This window comes from Aotus nancymaae, unplaced genomic scaffold, assembly GCF_030222135.1.
Source record: "Aotus nancymaae isolate 86718 unplaced genomic scaffold, 86718_ANA_hifiasm-v0.15.2.pri h1tg000058l, whole genome shotgun sequence".
NCBI lineage: Eukaryota > Metazoa > Chordata > Mammalia > Primates > Aotidae > Aotus > Aotus nancymaae.
Window position 1 is genome coordinate 53,166,897 of NW_026988472.1, and position 20,018 is coordinate 53,186,914.

The window sequence follows — 20,018 nt, forward strand, 5'->3', positions numbered from 1 at the left end:
CCCTGCTCCTATAACCTGTTTTGCCAGGGCACAAGCCACCACTCTTTCTGTAACCTCAGTATGGTATATAAGTTTCTGCATCTCACTGGGGAGTTGGATCTTCATTCTGAAGCTTCCCGTGTCACCTAAAACTATAATCAAATAAATGTGTTTGCCTTTTCTCCGATTAATCTGCCTTTTATGAGTTGATTTTTCAGTCGATCTTCTGAGGTAAAGGGGGAAATTTTCCCTTTTCTGCTATCCCCTCAGAAGATTGAGAAATACTAAATTTCCAAGTATCTTCAGCTTTTCCTGGATGTCCAAAACAAACGTGTCATGCACCGGCAGATGATAAAGGCAAATTTATTTGTTTCTGTTGTTGTTGTTGTTGTTCTGAGGTATCTAACAGCATTCAGAGAGAAGTTCCCTGTAGAAAATCTAAAGTCAAGGTCTTCTTACGTTGACTGATTGCTGTCATCAGTTGAAGGGCAGAAGTGAAATCCTGGAATTCTTTGGGAAGGAGGGATTCCAGCAACAGGAGTTAGATTCCTTTGGTTTCTTGAAATCATTATGTTTCTAGCATTCCCTCTGCCAAGCCCCCAAATAGCCCCTTTTCATTACCAGATAAAACTGTTCAGATTCTGTCTTTTCACTGGTCTTGTGACCTCCACCAGTTCATGCTTTTATGCCTTCCTTCATGCAGCTTTAAATATTTTGATAGAGAAAGTGTGGCTGCGTTCCTATGTGTAGAAGAAACAGTGAGTTCTCTGACTCAAAATCAGCCTTCCCTTTAGCTCTGTGAGCAAGCCAAGTGGTCCTAACCTCTCATCAAAATGAGAAGGTTGATTTCCTTGTGACTTTTTTGTCTAGGAAACATAAGTAACTCCTCCTTTTGCTGTAATCTGCGCAAAAAATATCATCTACTCGAGTATGAATCATTGCAGTTATTTCAACCAGGGACAAAATAAATAAATAAATAAATAAATAAAATAACATTAAACTCCAAAGGCAGTAGTGAACAATGTAGATTCTTATTGAAGCTATTAAGAGGAAATGTAGATAAATTACCTGACAAGTGAATCAAAAATGCTTTCCAGCCTTCCTCTCTAAATGTCTCACTTCCTTATTATTCTCCTAAAGTACACACAAAATGGCATTGACCTGAACAAAACTTTCATTCTTGGTGTGTACTGCAACCAATCTCAAGTTTTAAATCACCTTGCTGCTGCGGAGAGAGCTGTTCTTTTCATTGACATGGCTTCAATCTGCCCCTCAAGGGACAAAATAATAATCCTTAGCTTGATTTACATTGGAGGCTACATTAACTTTCAAATGGTTTTATTTCAAGCATTTGTGAGGAGTGCTAGAACTGTTGTGATCCCCAAATATTATCCATACAGGGAGGAGATCAGTATAACCCAATTCATCCCATCACAGGGTTTGAACAAAACATTACTAAAAACATAGTATTTGTGCTAGTAGAACTCCATAAACATTTAGTAAACGCAGGACATAAAATTATCAAATCCAATGGTGGGAAAGCCAAATCAATTCCACGATTTCAAGGAAGACTGAAGACCAGGTTTATATTTCCAAATGAGTCCTCAGATGTTATATATTGTATATATCGTGTGTGTGTATGTATATATATATGTGTATATATATATATAATTGCACTTTAGGTTCTGGGGTACTTGTGCAGATCATGCAGGATTGTTGCATAGGTACATACATGGCAATGTGGTTTGCTACCTCTATCCCCCTTTCACCTATATCTGGCATTATAGAAATCATGTTTCAGGTAGGATACCTATTATAGCATAGTTTTCTTACTGAAACCAGTATGACTCCCTGACTTGAATTATACATTATACATTTGTTGACTGTAGGGAATGGTACTAACTATCCGTAGGAGTACACTTCAGCTTTGTTTAACATTTGAAAGCAATTCTATCATTTTCATGCTTGCAAAGAAAGGCTGGAGTTTGAAAGGGTTCATGTTATTCTGAACACTAAGAAAAACATTTGTCATGACTCCATGGCAAGTTTAATCCTGCGACTTATATCTGGAGACAACTGTTGATTTTAAATTTTATTTGCTCATGTTTTTCTTTTCTTTTTTGTGGGGGCGGCTGTATCCTTACCATGGTTAAGTATTTGGGGAACATTCGTTTGTATCCAGTTTTTCTACTACAATAGTAATTAATGAAGAAATGTATATCAGGGTTTTTTCCTATACTTATCTGGGAATTACTTTTCTTATTCACCAGAGCAGTATTTAGTTTCTCTCCTATTTCATTCTAGGGAATTTTCTTCTCAGGAGAGGGTGACAAGGAAAATAACAATAGATTATAGATTTTTAAAATGTAAAAAAAAAAAATCACTAGTGCTCACTAATAAGAGGAAATAAGTAATCTTTTCATAATCCATCTTCCCACAGGAATGTAAGAGATGTAATAAATGAACTGATTTTAACTTGCAGTCTTCCATTTGACGCTGCAGGTGCACCAGTCTATATGAAATTTTCCAAGTTCAACACAAAGAAATAGAACATATTGAATTTGCCAGGTTCTTGCTGTTATTTTTCTGTACCATTGCCTGAGGATGTCATGTATTAATGGAGCCTCCTTCATAAGTTAAAATATGTTCATTGTAAAAGGTAACGGGCAAACACTGATCACATAGTTTTTGCCGAAACAAAGATTAAAAACTATATTGAGGAATAGTAGACACTATTGCCAATGTGAATGTGCATATGAAAAATCAATTACAATGCTTTCTTAATGAGTCCCACAGAAGTCTTTCCATGTTTCCTTAGTAGCCTTCACAGAGAAATTCAGCCCTGGTAGCCTGGTACTGACAATTCACTTGCAAGTGATGATGTGTTAGCTGACCTGCACTCTGCACAGATGTCTGATGGAAGCACAACAGCACTTCAGAAATGGGAGGTTAAGGAATGTACACAAAATTAAACCGAATTGTAGGTGCTTCAGAAGATAAATGAGTCCTTGCATCACAGATGAATCAAATGTGTCTGTGTGTCTTGTTTCAAGAAGCAAGAAGTAAAATGGCAAAAAACTTGAATACACATTTCTGCAACGGATATAATACCTAGATGTCCAATCAGCACATGAAAACATGCTCACTATTATTGATCCTGAGGGAACTGCAAATCAAATCCACAGTGAGATGCCACTTTACACCCTATTAACAAAACACAGGCACAGGAAGTAACCAGTGTTTGTGAGGACCTGGAGAAACTGGAACCATGTGCACTGCCCCACAAAATTGAAAGCACAGTCTCAAAATACATATCTACACCAATTCTCATAGCAGCATCACTTACAACAGTCAAGAGATGGAAGCAACCTATGTATATTGGCAGATAAATGCACAAACAAAATGCAGTATATACATGTATTAGTCTGTTCTCACACTGCTAATAAAGACATATCAAGACTGAATTATTTATAAAAGAAAGATGTTTAATGGACTCACAGTTTCACATGGCTGGGAAGGTCTCACAATCATGGCAGAAGGCAAGGAGGACCACAGTCATGTCTTACATGGCAGGAGGCAAGAGAGAGCTTGTGTAGAGAAATTCCCATTTATAAAACCATCAGATCTCATGAGACTTTTTCACACCATGAGACTAGTATTGAGGAAACAGCCCCCATGATTGAATTATCTCCACCTGGCCCTGCCCTTGACACATAGAAATTATTGTAATTCAAAGTGAGATGTGGGTGGGGACACAGCCAAACCATTTCAGTACATAAAATAGAATCTTACTCAGCTTTTAAAATGAAAAAAATTGTAACACATAATAATACATGGATGAGCCTTGAAAACACGCTAAGTGAAATGAGCCTGTCACAAAAGGACTAATGTTATATAATTCCACTTCTATGATGTACTTGGAGTAACTGACTTTATAGAGACAGAAAGTAGAATGATGGTTGCCATGGGCTGGGGAAAGGTTAATGCAGAATTGTTGTTTATGAGTACAGAGTTTTGTATGACTTAGAAGTTCTGGAGATGGAAGGTGGTGATGGTTGTACAATAACAGGAATGTACTTACTGTCACTGACTTGTATATGTAAAAGTAGTTAAAGCTGTCAATTTTATGTTATATATATATTATCACAATCAAAAAGAAACAGGAAATTACACATTATAGTAAGTGGTCTGTGATTGACTTCAATCTCTCATTAAGTGAAAACCAAAATGAAGTATCATAATACCAAACCAAAACTCTCTCTCTCTCTACATATATATATATATATATACACACACACACACATATATACACATGTCTCTATAGATATACGTCTATATATACGGCAAATATAGAAATGTCTGTATCTGTGTATATATACATATACACACACATATATATGTCTATACATAGGTACACACACAGACACACACACACACATATTTCTATATTTGTCCTTATCCAGTCCCTTGTTGATATCTTAAACTTCATAATTAAATCTCACAGACTAAATTGTTTCCCTCCTCATTTTTTAGCTTTACTATTTTGCATGTTGGAAATATTTTAAAACAGTCTGAAAAAAATGAGGTTGAGTTATAAAGTGGCTTGAAATGAAAAGAAGATAACCTGAATATTAAGGCATAGAATATAATGTTCTAATACTCAAAGAAAGCATTTTTTTCTATAATTCTGTTGAAGAAAATTTCCAGAAAATGAAAATTAAAATTTTAGAAGAAGAGAAAGTAAGCATGTTATAGTGCCCTTGTCTTTCATATGGAGAAAATGATACATTCTGTTTTATGGGTAGGGTAATAAAAGAACATGGAATAAATGCATAAGCATGTATCATAAGTAAATAGTATATAATACAAACATGTAAATTAATGATAGACCATATACACTCATATCATGAGAGACTATCTGTGTGAGGGTGCAAGAAAGATTTGGTCCAAATAACAAAACAAATTATCAAATAGAATACTAAAAGAGTCCAAACTTCCAGATGCACTTCAGTGGGTAAAGGGATTAATAAACCAGTACATTCATGCCATTGAATACCACTCATTAAAGGAATGAGCTTTTGTGTGTGTCTGAGATGGGATCTCACAATATTTCTCAGGCTAGTCTGGAACTCCTGGGCCCAAGTGATCCTCGCACCTTGGCCTCCCAAAATCCTGAGATTACAGATGTAAGCCACCATGCCTAGCCATGAATGCACTATTGATCTATACAAAACCTGGATGAATCATGAATTTGCTAGGTGAAAAATCCAGTAACACAAGATGATAGACTGTAAGAGTCCATGTATATACAGTTCTTACAATGACAATGTATAGACATAGTGGTGAGGCTGGAGCCCTCCTGAATGGAATTCTTGCCCTCATAAGTGTCCTGAGAGGGCTTGCTTTCTCCCTTCTGCTGTACTAGGACTGAAAAGCCAACTGTGTACAACCTGGAAGAGAGATCTCACCACAACCTTGTCTACCATGCTGGTGCCCTAACCTTAGACTTCCAGCTGCCAAATCTGTGAGAAATAAATTTCCGTTGTGTGTAAACTACCACACAACATAATTTTTTTGTGATTCCTCCAGGTTCTGTGAAGACCAATACTTTATTCCTGGCTAGGTGTGGTGGCTCACATTTGAAATTCTCTACAAAGGGCTACATGGTTGATCCTTGCAGTGATGGAAATGTTTGATATCTTGATGGTATCAATGCCAATATTCTAATCATGATTGTCTTAGTTCAGGCTGCTAGAACCAATTATCTTTGACATGGTTTGGCTGTGTCCCCACCCAAATCTCACCCTGAATTGTAGTAATCCCCACATGTCAAGGGTGGGGCCAGGTGGAGATAACTGAATCATGGGGCAGTTTCTCCCATACTGTTCCAATGGTAGTGAATAATTCTCATGAAATCTGATGGTTTTATAAATGGGAGTTTGCCTGCCCAAGCTCTCTTGCCTGCCACCATGTAAGACACAACTTTGCTCCTCATTTGCCTTCTGCCATGTTTCTGAGCCCTATTCAACCATGTGGAACTGTGAGTTCATTAATCCTGTTTTCTTTTTAAATGACCCAGTCTCAGAATAGCAGTGTGAAAACAGACTAATACAATCATCAACCAGGTAGCTTACACACAACAAAATTTATTTCTCACAGTTTTGGAAGCAGGAAGTCCAAGGTCAAGGCACCAGCACAGTCGATGAAGCTGTGGTGAGAACACTCTTCCGGATTTTAAACATCTGCCATTTCAGTCTGCACAGCAGAAGGGAGAAAGCAAACCCTCTGCAGACACTTATGAGGAAATGAATCCCATTCAGGAGGGCTCCAGCCTCACCACCTCCACTAATATGGATGAGTCCCAAAGACCCCACTACCTAATACCATCACATTAGAAGGTAGGTCTTCAACATCTGAATTTTGGGAAGACACAAGCATGCAATCTATACCAATGACATTGCAGTTTATTTCTGTAAGATGCTAGCATTGCAGTCAAGTAAATAAAAGGTACATTCAATGTCCCTTTGCGTTTCTTACAACTGCATGTGAATTCACCATTATTTCAAAACAAATAGATTAATTATAACTAATTACAAATAAGAAAAGTAGACAGATGCTGTCACATTGTGAGAAAGGTCAGTGAGTTGCTTTGGAGAGCCTCAGCCCACGTAACAAAATACGTCAAACCAAAGAGCAAAGTCCATTAAACAGAACAGAAACAAAATAAAACTTGGCAGAATCAAGACCAAAATGGCTCTTAACAAGAAAATGTACATACAATCATCTCACTTATTGCAAAGCAAGACTATCAGATGTGATTTAAAAATCTATATGGATAAAAATAAGCATGAAATTTTTAATATTATTCAAATTTGAAAATAAAAATATGTGTGTATATATATAACACGTACCTCTTCATATATATAAACTACACCTACATTATAAAACTAAAAGCTTACCTTATCTTCCAATGCCAATGGAATATTTCTAGTAAAAGCTGTGAGGTAGAACTGGTATAGGTCATATTTTCAGACCATAATGTGATAGAACTCAAAATGAATTAAAAGGGAATTTTTAAAAAATCACATAGGAACTATAGAGAAAAAACCAACTGGAGTAAAAAATAAATAGAACCCACTATTTGAAGAAGGAGAACAACATAATATTACAATACCATAAGACAAATTTCAAGGGATATCATTGACAATGTACTCAGAGGAAAATCGTAGGTTCAAAAATGTTGCTTGATCAAAAAAGAATGAAATAAAAAATTTTCTGAGGATTTTAGAAACAAAAATATAAAAATGGCTTCAAAGGAAATTAATAAAATAATATGAAAAATATATGTTACTTAGGAAAACAGGCTTTTACATTAATTCAATTTGCTTTCTGAAAATAAACCAATAAATATTTAAAAATGCATATGAATAAACTATTATAAGAAATCAAATACGCCTATAACTATGCTCATTACTCTAGAAGCTAGATCTTCTCATCAAAAATTAAGAAGAAAAAAATTGTGCAGATACAGTTTAGGAGTCAGGAAACAAATAAATTAAATATTTATTGAGAGAAAATGTAACAAGTGTATACTCTGAGCCCCTCAAAAATATATATGAGATATGTTTATTCCTGTCAGGATTGATAGTAAAGGTTCTTATTGCTCAGTAAGTACTATTAGTTAAAAGTTGCATTAATTCTAGGCCAGGTGTGGGGGCTCACACCTGTAATTCCAGCACTTTGGGAGGCCAAGGCCAATAAGTGGCTTGAGCCTAGGAGTTTGAAGCCAACCTGGGCAACATAGCGAGACCCTGTCTCTACCATAAAATAAAGACAAAAATTAACCAGGCATGGTAGCATGTACCTGTAGTCCCAAGCTACTAGGGAGGCTGAGACAGAAGGATCTCTTGAGCCCAGGAGGTGGAGGTTGCAGTGAGCCGAGATGGCACCACTACACAGCCTGGCTAACAGAGCCAGACCCTGTCTCAAAAAAATAAATAAACAAAACTAGAAGTTGCATTAATTCTATATAATTCCAAGCAGCATAAAAGTCAATTACTAAATGTTTAATTTAGATTTGAGTATGGCACATCAATGCAATAAAATAATACAATCGAAGAACAATGTAAAAATAATTCTGCACCTACGTGGAGATATATCAAGAATCATTAAAAAGAAAAAAAGTAAGTTTCAGGATTGCCATAGAATATGCCATTGATTAGAACTTGATATATTTGTGCTTTTACTACCAAAAATGTGTTTCTTTTCATTATATTTATAAAACTAATACATATTGCTCAGCTATGTATTTTTATAGGAATGTGCAAATTTGGAAATGGAAGTCTTAAGTCTATAGAGTTTTCTCTGGAGGCAGGGACTATTGGTTCATACATTTTGCACATGGCTTTTACTTTAAGAGAATTAATATCCATGGAATATTTAATGATAAAGCTTTGAGTCTTGAGTTTCTGTTTATTAGGACCAACGGCACCCTGGGGAAAGTTCCAGCCTGACTTTGTGAATACTCACCCAAGTGGTTAACGAACACAGCGATAATAATCACTGCGTTTTATTTCTCTCCAGCTCAAATCTGTGTGGTTCTGGGAACATTGCTTTCGCTTTTGAGTTTACTTTCTAAATATATCAAGAAAGAACAAAGATATTACCGCCATCTACTCTATGCAGTTATTGTGACAAGAACCACAGTAACACATATAATGATGGACACAGTGTGCATAAATCACTTGCCAGAGTCCCTAGTACTTAACAACTGCTCAGTGAAGATAAACATATCTTCTGACGGTTGTCCTTGCTATTACTATAATTAATGACAACAACAGTATTATTATTATTAGTGGTGTCATTATTATTACTGTTGCTCTCACTAATAGTATTAGCAGCAACATCCTAATCTATTAGTGCTGTCACTGGCATTGTTTCCCTTGTAGAAATCTAGAGAGGACGCTGGCAAGTCTAATTTATCTGCAGCATCCAGCCTGTGTGTGGGGAGGGAGGTGGATGCGTAGGGGAAGGGGTTATATGGTGCTGTTTTTTAGCATTAGTACTCTCTTTGTAGGGCAGAGGAAAGGTTTCCAAAACCCATGAGTCACCTGTGGCTTGACACTGTGTAAAAAAGTCCAAAGTGTCTAATAAATCCTCATGCCCCAGGATGCACGTTTTTGACTCAGAATTCTCTAAGCTTATGGCATCTCTGATTCAAACATGATTCCAAATCCTTTCTTCCAGAACCTAGGACAGTAGTTCACATTTTGTTTTCTCATGTATCTGAGAGCAAGTAGCTCTCTACTACTTCTGATATTACCCCAAAGCCTGCCTACTATTCCATCTCACCCATGAGACAACCTCTGCATGCTGCCAGGACATGGCTTATGGAACCAGGAAGCAGTTCAGAACTAGAACGAATGCATCTGAAATAAGCTGCCTTTTCACAAAGAAAAGGTTTCGATTTTCTTAGGATCATTGTTACAGCCTTGAGGATCAATTTCCAGAGAACCATTCATCTTACTTTTTAGAATTTCCAATTTAATGAGTTGGTGTTATACTGCATGAAACTAGACATTCTTCTCTAAATGCATGTTTAGAAACCATCATCACTCCCAATGTTTCCTGAGCCCAGAAATGTGGGCTTTTTCCCTTCTCTGATCTTCAATGTAATTTTCACCCATATTCAGATCTTTGTTCTAATTTCTGCAGTAAGTTACATCATCTCTTCTCCCAAGAGAGAAGAAACTGCTATTCCAAAGTTTTTCTGAAGGGCTAAAATTTGGATATAATTACACATATTATACAACACCCCAGGGCCATATGCCACCATGGGGGTGGGGATACAAGCAGCATTTTGGTTTCCTACAGGAATGCAATCCCATGGTTAAGATGTGAGAAACCCTGCAGGAAAAATGACAAGACCCTCTCCACCTTTTCTTCAACAAACAAATGGAAAGAAAAAGAGAGAAAGGCTAGTGCAGTGGCTCACCGCTGCAATTCCAGTACTTCCTCAGGAGGCTGAGGAAGGAGGATCACATGAGCCCAGCAGGCAAGCCTGGGCCACATAGGGAGACCCTCATCTCTACAAAATTTTGAAATTTAGCCAGGTATGGTGGTGCACCCCTGTGGTTTCAGTTACTGGGGAGACTGAGGCAGGAGGATTGCTGGAGCCCAGGAGATCAGGGTTGCAATGAGCCATGGTTGTGCCTCTGCACTTCAACCTGGGCAACAGAGGGAGACCCTGCCTAAAACACACAGTAAAAGAGGGAACTATACTCTCAATATCACATATGGAACTTGTCTGTGGAGAAGTCTCCCTTTAGCCACAGTTTCTCTTTCTCTGGTTTCAGTTACCACGTCAACCAGGGTCCAAAAATAGTAAATGGAAATAAACAATGCATCAGTTTTAAATAGTGCGCTATTCTGAGTAGTGTGATGAAATCTTAAGGTTTCACTGTTTCCTCCCCAGGACATGAATCCTGGCATGCTCAGCATCTCCACGCTGTCTACGGATTCCCTCTATTACTCACTTGGTAGCCACCTCTGTGATCACATGAACTGTCACAGAATTGCAGCACTTCTGTTCAAGTCACCCTTCTGTCACTTAATAGTGGCCCCAAAGCACAAGAGTAGTGATGCTGACATACTGTTATAATTGACTACCAAGTCAATTATTATTATTAGTTTTGGTTGTTAAGTGCCTAATTTATAAATTAAAATTTATCATAGCCCAGTGTGGTGGCTCATGCCTGCAATTCCAGCACTTCGGGATGCTCAGGCAGGAGGATTGCTTGAGCCCAGGAGTTCAAGACCAGTCTGGGCAACATAGCAAAACCCTGTCTCTACAAAAATAAAAATGAAAAACATTAGCTGAGTGTTGTGGTGCACACATATAGTCCCAGCTACTGGGGAGGCTGAAGTGGGAGGATCCCTTGAGCTCAAGAGTTCAAAGCCAGCCTGGCAACATAGTAAGATCCTTATCTCTACAAAAAATAAAAAATATTAATGGTGTTGTGCACCTGCAGTCGTAGCTACTCAGGAGGCTAAGGTGGGAGGATCACTTGAGTCCAGGAGTTTGAGACTACTGACAGCCATTGTCATGCCACTGCACTCCAGCCTAAGCAATAGAGTGAGACCGCATCTCAAAAACAAACAAAAATCATCATAGAAAAATAATAGCATATATAGGATTTGGTACTCCAAGAATTTCCCTCTTGTCACCCAGGCTGGAGTGGCGCTATCTCGGCTCACTGCAAACTCCATCTCCCAGGTTCAAGCGGTTCTCCCACCTTGGCCTCCCGAGTAGCTGGAATTACAGGCACCTGTCACCACGCTTGGCTAATTTTTGTATTTTTAGTAGAAATGGGGTTTCACCATGTTGGCCAGGCTGGTCTTGAACTCCTGACCTCAAGTGATCTGCCTGCCTCAGTCTCCCAAAGTGCTGGGATGACAGGTGTGAGCCACTGTGCCCGGCCTCTGTTATCACTGTTAAAGTCACTTTTAGTTGGGGCTTCTGTTGCTTGGAACCAAAACCAACATCACTCACCTATTGACATCATTCATCTTTTCTCAGGGTTCATCAAGTAGCCGAAAATAGAAGACAAGCTAGCAGCTGAGGGTAGACATATATCTGGATTGGAGCATGGATGCCTGCCAGTCAGCATCTAAATCACAGTGTAGGGTCCACTTGACTTCTCCTAAAGTCCTAAAATCATGGAGCTACTAAAATATTCAGGAAAAAATACCTAAAACTATGAGACATTGAAATAAGCCATGAAATCATAGTCTCCTATAAACTTTAGGAAAGGGCACTTGAAAATGGGTAACATTTAAAATCAATTGTCTACTTCATTGCCATTTATTCTTTAAAAAATTATCCTTTTGCTCAATACTTAAAAATATATAATACAGCCAGGTGTGGTGGCTCACACCTGTAACCCCACCACTTTGGGAGGCTAGGCAGGCTGATTGCTTGAACCCAGGAGTTTGAGACCAGCTTGGACGACATGGCAGACCTTGTCTCCAAAAAAAAAAATACAAAAATTAGCAAGATATGGTGGTGGTGCATGCTTGTGGTCTCTGTTACTCAGGATGCTGAGGTGGGAGCATCACTTGAGCCAGGAAAGTGGAGGCTGCAGTGAGCTGTGATCAAGTCACTGCATTCCAGCTTAGGCAACAGAGCAAGAACCTGCCTCAGATAGGCAGGTAGATAGATGTGTTGCAGGTTTTTATACCTTTTATACCTGTGGTTTTATACCTTCATTTGAGAGAAATAGGATTACTTGTAAGTCAAATGCAGATTCATATATCATTCATCAATACTTACTACATTCCTAGAATTTTCATATATTTAGATACTCTACCTGGTTAAATATTGCTCCCCTACAAATATAAAAATAATGACTATTTGTAAAATCCCTGGCATCCAGATGAGAGGGCACATGCCCAGAATCGCAGCTACTTGGAAACTGAGACTGGAGAATCACTTGAGGCCAGGCATTTGGAACCAGCCTGAGCAACAGAGTGAGACCCTGTCTCTAAAACAATTAAAAGTTAGGCAAGCCTGGTGCTGTAGTCCTGGCTACTCAGGGGACTAAGGCAGGAGGATAGGTTGAGCCCAGGAGATTGAGGCTGCAGTGAGCTATCATAGACCACTGCACTCCAGCCTGGGCAACAGTGCAAGATCCTGTCCCTGAAAAAAAAATAACCAAGCACAAGTAACTTACATAGATTAAATTCCAAGAGTGTTAAAGATTTCATTGTTTACAATAGTTAATTTATTAGTTGCATATCTAAATTTAAATTGTATTTACATAGTCTGTGCTGCATAAGATATAGCAACACTGCTGTTAACCACATGCATATTGTAGAAAACAATTACAGACAATCTGTTCACAACATCTGCAATATCCATGTCTTCTCTAGAAAGCATCTTTCAAATATCTCATGGCATTTCCTTGGGAGCATTATCTTCATATCCATCTAACTTGTTTGACTTTAGTCACTTTATTAATCGGTGCCAAATATTGTCACCAGAAATGACAAATTACTGTTCACACAGGATTAGGGTGATGATCTTCTCCATTCATCCTGCAAGTTTGTAGTGATGACTTTTTTTCAGTGTCAACTTGATCGTTAAAGACTTGCCAACAATGACTTCTCACTTAGATTTAAGCGGAAGTCTTACTCCCAGCAAAGATGGCTGTATCTGCACTCAATGTTTTCGTCTCCTTTTCTTTGAACATTCCTTTTTCCTGGTGACCTTTACTAACAGAGATCGTTAGAATCCACTAAGGTTATTTCAGCCAAATATGCCTTTCTTTTTTTTTTTTTTGAGACAGGGTCTTGCTCTGTTGCACAGGCTCACTGCACCTCTGCCTCACAGGTTCAAGTGATCCTCCTGCCTTAGTCTCCCAAGTAGCTAGGATTACAAGTGCTCACCACCACATCCAGCTAATTTTTGTGTTTTTAGTAGAGAGGCAGGTTTTCGCCATATTGACCAGGCTGGTCTTGAACTGTTTACCTCAGGTGATCCGCCCACCTTGGCTTCCCATAGTGCAGGGATTATAGGCATAAGTCACAATGCCTGAGCCCAGATATGACTTTTTGAAGATGTCACTTTTTGTTATGAAAAGTGATTGAGTGACTATTCGGCAGTTGATATTAGGACCCCACTCATTTCATTTCTTTTCTTCATCTGGGTACAAGGTAGGATTGTACTTTTTCATGACTTTTTCTTTTCTTTTTGTTAAAATAGACTTTATTTTTTAGACCAGTTTTAGGTTCACAGGAAAATAGAGCAGAGAGTACAGAGATTTTCCCCCAAAAAGCCCTGCCCCCACACATGCACAGCCTCCCCCATTATCAACATCCCCCATCAGAGTGGTGCACTTGTTACAACTGATGAACCTGCATTAACACATCACTATCACCCAGAGTCCACAGTTAGTACTAGGGCTCAATCTCAGTGTTGTACATTTTCTCATTTTGCAGAAATGCATGATGACATAGGTCTACCAACTTAGTATCACATAGAGTAATTTCATTCCCCTAAAATTCCTCTGTCTCTGCCTGTTCATCCCTCCCTCCCGAAAGCCCGTGGCAAGCTCCTATCTTTTTGTTCTCTATAATTTTGCCTTTTCCACCATGTCATTGATATGCTTTAGCTCAGTGTCACCATCCAAATCTCACCAAATTGCAATCCCCCGTTGTTGAAGGTGGGACCTGTAATCCCCACCTGTCATGGAAGGGAAGAGATTGGATTATGGGGGTGGTTCCCCCATAACCTAGTGGTCTTATAAATGGTAGTTTTTCTGCACTCTCACACATGTTCTCTCTCCTGCTGCCATGTGAAGAAAGACCTTGTTTCCCCTTCCGCGATGATTGTAAGTTTTCTGAGCCCTCCCCAGCCATGTGGAACTGTAAGTCAATTAAACAGCTTTCCTTTATAAACTATCTAGTCTTGGGTATTTCTTTATAGCAGTGTGAAAACTGACTAAGACAGTCATGTAGTTGAAATCACACAGCACATAACCTTTGTAGGCTGGCTTCTTCACATAGCAATATGCCTTCAAATCTCCATGTTTTTTGGCAGCTTGCTTCATTTATTTTTAGTGCTGGATAATATTCCATCGTCTGGATGCACCACATTTCATTTATCCATCCACCTATTGAAGAACATCTTGTCAATTATGAATAAAGCTGCTATAAACACGCATATGCAGATTTTTGTGTGGACATAAGTTTTCAATTCATTCGAGGAAATAGCAAGGGATGCAATGCTGGATTGTATGGTAATAGTGTATTTAGTTTTGTAAGAAACTACCGAACTGTTTTCCAAAGTGACTGGACCATTTTGCATCCCCGACAACAGCGAATTATAGGCACTTCTTGATGCTCCATATCCTCACCAGCATTCGATGTTGCCTCCCATGGTTTTGGACACCATAAAGCAAACACTTAGGTGGATGAAATAGGAGGAAGAAAGTGACGCATGCCACTTCCGGGTAGAAGCATTAAGCGTCTGTGGGCAATTCACCACTCTCTCTTTTATTTGCTGTAGTTCCTCATGGTAGTCCATATAATGTCTGCTCTACCAATCAGAATCCTAGACTGAGGATGCTATAGAGAGGAAACACCATAAGAAACCTCAAACAAACACACAAAATGCATAAAAATCAAACTCTTACTGTTATAAGCCATGAATATTTGTGGGCTATTTTTTCACTGTTGCATAATCTATGCAGTGTTGCCTAATTTGTACCTAAGGTGAACTACTATTAAAGCATTTATCCTTGTCCTGATAGAATTATTTGTGGCGGGAGGGAAAGTACTTGGAATTGTATTGGGACAAATGTTTTAATTTTATGAGCGTAGTGTTTATATAGGATAGTTATGACTGTTTCCATTTAATCCCTTAAGAGTCTAATACTAAGAAAACAAAATCATGTGCTCATGCGCCACAATTTGTTTGAACCAATTTCTTATACTTCCATGTCCAAGGTATTTTCCCTCATTTTAACATACTAACATACTGTACTTTAAATACTAACATATCGCACTTAACAATCAGATGTGACTCCTCTAACATAGATTTTGAAAGTCAAATGCAAGTTTTACTTCTATCAGTTTTCAAGAACATACTGGAAATGTTGCAGGAATGTCTATGCATATGAATAATGATACATGCACAGAGAAATAGAAGATAGAATATTTGGCTATGATATTTATGTCAAATGTCTTGAAGAAATAGAGGAGAAAAACGATTTTGTGTATTAGGATATGTTTTTGTTAACATAGTCGATGTTTATGTTTATTATCTCAAATAAAATATGGAGAAAGGGTTGCATTAGCTTCAGAATGAGGTCCCCAAGGATGAGGTCTGCAGGGCTCTGTCCTGGGCGTCCCATTGTGAGGACATTGGCTTGGTGCCATGACATTTCAGTTATGTGTTTTAACCAACTTAAACCAGAACTTTATACCCAGAAAACAATAACTATACCTAGCACAAAATGGCACGTTGAACAAATCTGTTCAAAATATTTTTATCTCCAATTAAACTCATGTCATGATGGCAAAGAATGTTAATTGTAGTACAGCATCCACTCTTTTTCTCCCCGCGCCCCGTTTTTTTCCTGGGCACATGGCCTCAGAGCTTACGATTGCATTTTCCTCTATTTCATCTAGATAAACCCAAGGTATCCATTTCTGGCCAAAGGTATGGAAACGAATAGAAAACATTTAATTTCCAGATAGTATTTTTATCAGTGAACTGCTTGCCTTTGTGTGTGGGGATTTTGTCAAATGTAAATTTGTAAAGATATAGTTCACTTCCCACTCTAATTTCCTTACTCTGCAGGCTAGCTTGTGGATGTTAATGGTCAAGCCATCTCTACTGTGGGGTCAGGGGATGAATCATCAACAAATATGACCAGAACCAGAGTCCTAGAAGACCCCCAAAGAAAAGCCATGTTGTCAGCTTGGTCTGCCTGCCTACATCTGATTCTGAGTTGTTAAATCCAAGATCAACAACTTTTCATCACATCTGAGCCACAGGATCTTAGGACATCTTTGTTACAGTAGTATGTACCCTACAGAAATACTAAAAACAGCAGCAAGCCATGGGAATGGAAGTGAGGTGCTTTCATCTACAAATTGATGGTTTAAACTTACTTTATTCCTAGAAAGCTTTTACTGAAATGACTTTGCAAAATATACAATGAACTTCTTCATGTTTCCCTACTCATCTTGACTGGCCACTGAGGAGTTATCTTGGAATAAATGAAATGGTTTAACTGCCTGCTTTTATTTGTTTCTCTGTGACAATTTGTGTTTAGAATTAGGGTGACAGAAGAAGTACAATGATATAAAGTAGACATTTACATAATTGCCACTTACTAAGGTGAAAATTATAAACAAAGCCCAATATCCCCTAAAACCAAATAGCAAAATGTTAATAAACAGAAGAAAATCATTGGCTACTACCTCCAGTGCAATTATTGACAACTTTATAATGATTTCACCTCATTTTTAGGGCTAAAGTGTGTGCATGACTTAGAAGTGACCATTAGAATACTTTATTATCTTTGTAAGTAAGTATAATGTGGGCATTACCTAACCTATTTACATATCCATCCAGCTGTTTAATGAGTGTCTGATACAGCTGTTTTCAAATGAGACCTGCAAATTTCAAGAAGCTTTAGTTATGTTCTAATGATTAAAAAATATATAATTTCTTTTTTTTTTTTTTTTTTTTTGAGGCGGAGTTTCGCTCGTTACCCAGGCTGGAGTGCAATGGTGCGATCACGGCTCACCGCAACCTCCGCCTCCTGGGTTCAGGCAATTCTCCTGCCTCAGCCTCCTGAGTAGCTGGGATTACAGGCACGCGCCACCATGCCCAGCTAATTTTTTTTGTATTAGTAGAGACGGGGTTTCACCATGTTGACCAGGACGGTCTCGATCTCTTGACCTCGTGATCCACCCGTCTCGGCCTCCCAAAGTGCTGGGATTACAGGCTTGAGCCACCGCGCCCGGCCATAATTTCTTTTTGAGACGGAATCTCACTCTGTTGTGCAGGCTGGAGTACAGTGGCATGATCTCAGCTCACTGCAACCTCCGCCACCCGGGTTCAAGTGGTCCTCCTGCCACAGCCTCCTGAGAAGTTGCGAACACAGGTGCAAGACACCATGCCCAGCTAATTTTCGTATTTTCAATAGAGACGAGGTTTTGCCACGTTGGCCAAGCTGATCTTGAACTCCCGACCTCAGGCGATCTGCCCACCTCAGCCTCCTAAAATGCTGTGATTACAGGTGTGAGCCACTGCACCTGGCCAAAAAAATATAATTTTTAAAAGATGTTTCTCATCTATTGTCTCATAAAGGTATCCTTAAAGAATCTGAGGCTACATAAATTCAATTAGAATAACCAAATTCATTTAACATAATTTTATCAAATGATGTAATTTTTTACATTACAGGATCATACCTGTAATCCCAACACTTTGACAGGCCCAGGCAGGAGCATTTCCTGAGCCCAGGAGTCCAAGATCAGGTTGAAAAACTTAGTGATTCCTTATCTCTTAAAAATAATTTTAAAAATTAGCTGTAGTTGGCTACTCAGGATGCTGAGGGAGGAGGATCACCTGAGCCCTACAGGTCAAAGCTGCAGTGAATTAGAGTTACACTTTATTTGCAGCTGTTCATATATATATATATATATATATATATATATATATACATTTTAATCACTACTTACCTAAATATGTAACTATTGTACACTCCAAAAAGTTATTAATTGTGGTTATTTTTCCAGTCCCACTCTGATTGCCTCTTTAAAACTCAAGCAAGAAATACATGTACTGGCCAATGTTAATTAAATGGCATGGGAGTCAGATAATTTTTCTGTAAGATATTGTATTTTTGGATTTTGAGGCTTTGTTGATGGCTAACTTCAAGGTAAATTTTGTGATGCTATGCCTTTTTATAAAAAGAATTGCATTTATTCAATCTTTTTAGTAAATGTGTGTGTGTGTTTGTGTGTGTGTGTGTGAGTATAAGCATACTTTGGGGTATATATTTATATAGAGAACATGGATAACGTAAAATTTTATATATATAGGAGTAGATATATGTACCCACATTCATATCTACAGTTATAGCTGTGTAAAAGTAGAATTTCTGGGTCATGGAATATATCTGTGTTCCATCTTTTTGTTTTTGTTTTTTTTTGAGAGCTCTGTGGCCCAGGCTGGAAAGCAGTAGTATAATCAGGGCTCATGGCAGCCTGAATTTTCCCGGACTCAGTGAATCCTACCTCAGCCTCCTGAGTAGTTGGTACTCCAGGCATGTACCACCACACCCAGCTAATTTTTGTATTTTTTGTAGAGACGAGGTTTTGCTATTTTGCCCAGCTGATCCCGAACACCTGAGCTCAAGCAATCCTTTCACTTAGGCCTCCCAAAGTTCTATGTTTAACTTTTGTTAACGCTGACAATTTTTTTTTCTAAGGTGGTTATTCCAATTAGAATGTAAGTCATCAGCATGTCAGAGGTTTAATTAGATTGTCAGTATTTTAAATTTCAGATACTTTGTCAGAATTTCAAAATAAAGCTGGAGATGTTCACCAGATTCTGTTCTGTGACAGACTGTCACACTCAGATTTTGTCCTTTAGCTACAAGGTAAATACCCATAGCTTTGCTGGGATCTTCAGCCTCTCAAATAATGTTTGTCTTAACTGCCACTGGTGAATCATAAACACCTTAAACATTATATTAGGGTGAGATACTGAGTTAACCTCTATGGGTCTCTCAGAACCCCGCCGTCTTGGTAGCCATTGGGTACTTTCAAAAAGAAGTCTTTTTCTTTCTCCTACAATTATAGAGAAGCTGCTCACAATTCCAGGTAGGATGCAAAATTACAGTGATTAAAATAAAAAAATAAGAGAAAATCTGTTTGCTCATGGGGGATTGTTGCCTGAATTCCTTCCCTATGTGGTGGGAAAGTTGAAACTTCCACCTGTTAATACCTATTTAGAGTCCAATTTTCCCCATGTTCTCTTGTCTTCAACTCACTCTTAAAATTTTGACTTAGAGTATACTGAGTTCCTAGTAACTACAGATTTTCCTGTCTTGATATTGAGTTGATGACCTGAACGTATTATTACATGTTTCTACTATTTGTTTGTGTTTGAAATGAAAGAGTAGACTCCCTGATCAATTCAGTTCATCATATCCATCAGAAGTTAACTTGATTTTGTTCAATTTTATAGGTCTTCAAGTATGTATTCAATACATTTTAAGTACTTTAAGCTTTACTTCTCCACTAGAAGATTCAGTAATTAAACCACACATTTAAAATCTCTGATCTCATTTGACTCAATAAAGGAAAAGGGATTTTCCACAAATGTTCTCCACAGTAAATGTACTCATGGATTTTTAACTACTTGTATTTTGTCATCTTTCTCTCCCTACACACACACATGCACACACACACGTGCACACACACACGTGCACACACACACACACACAGACTTGTAT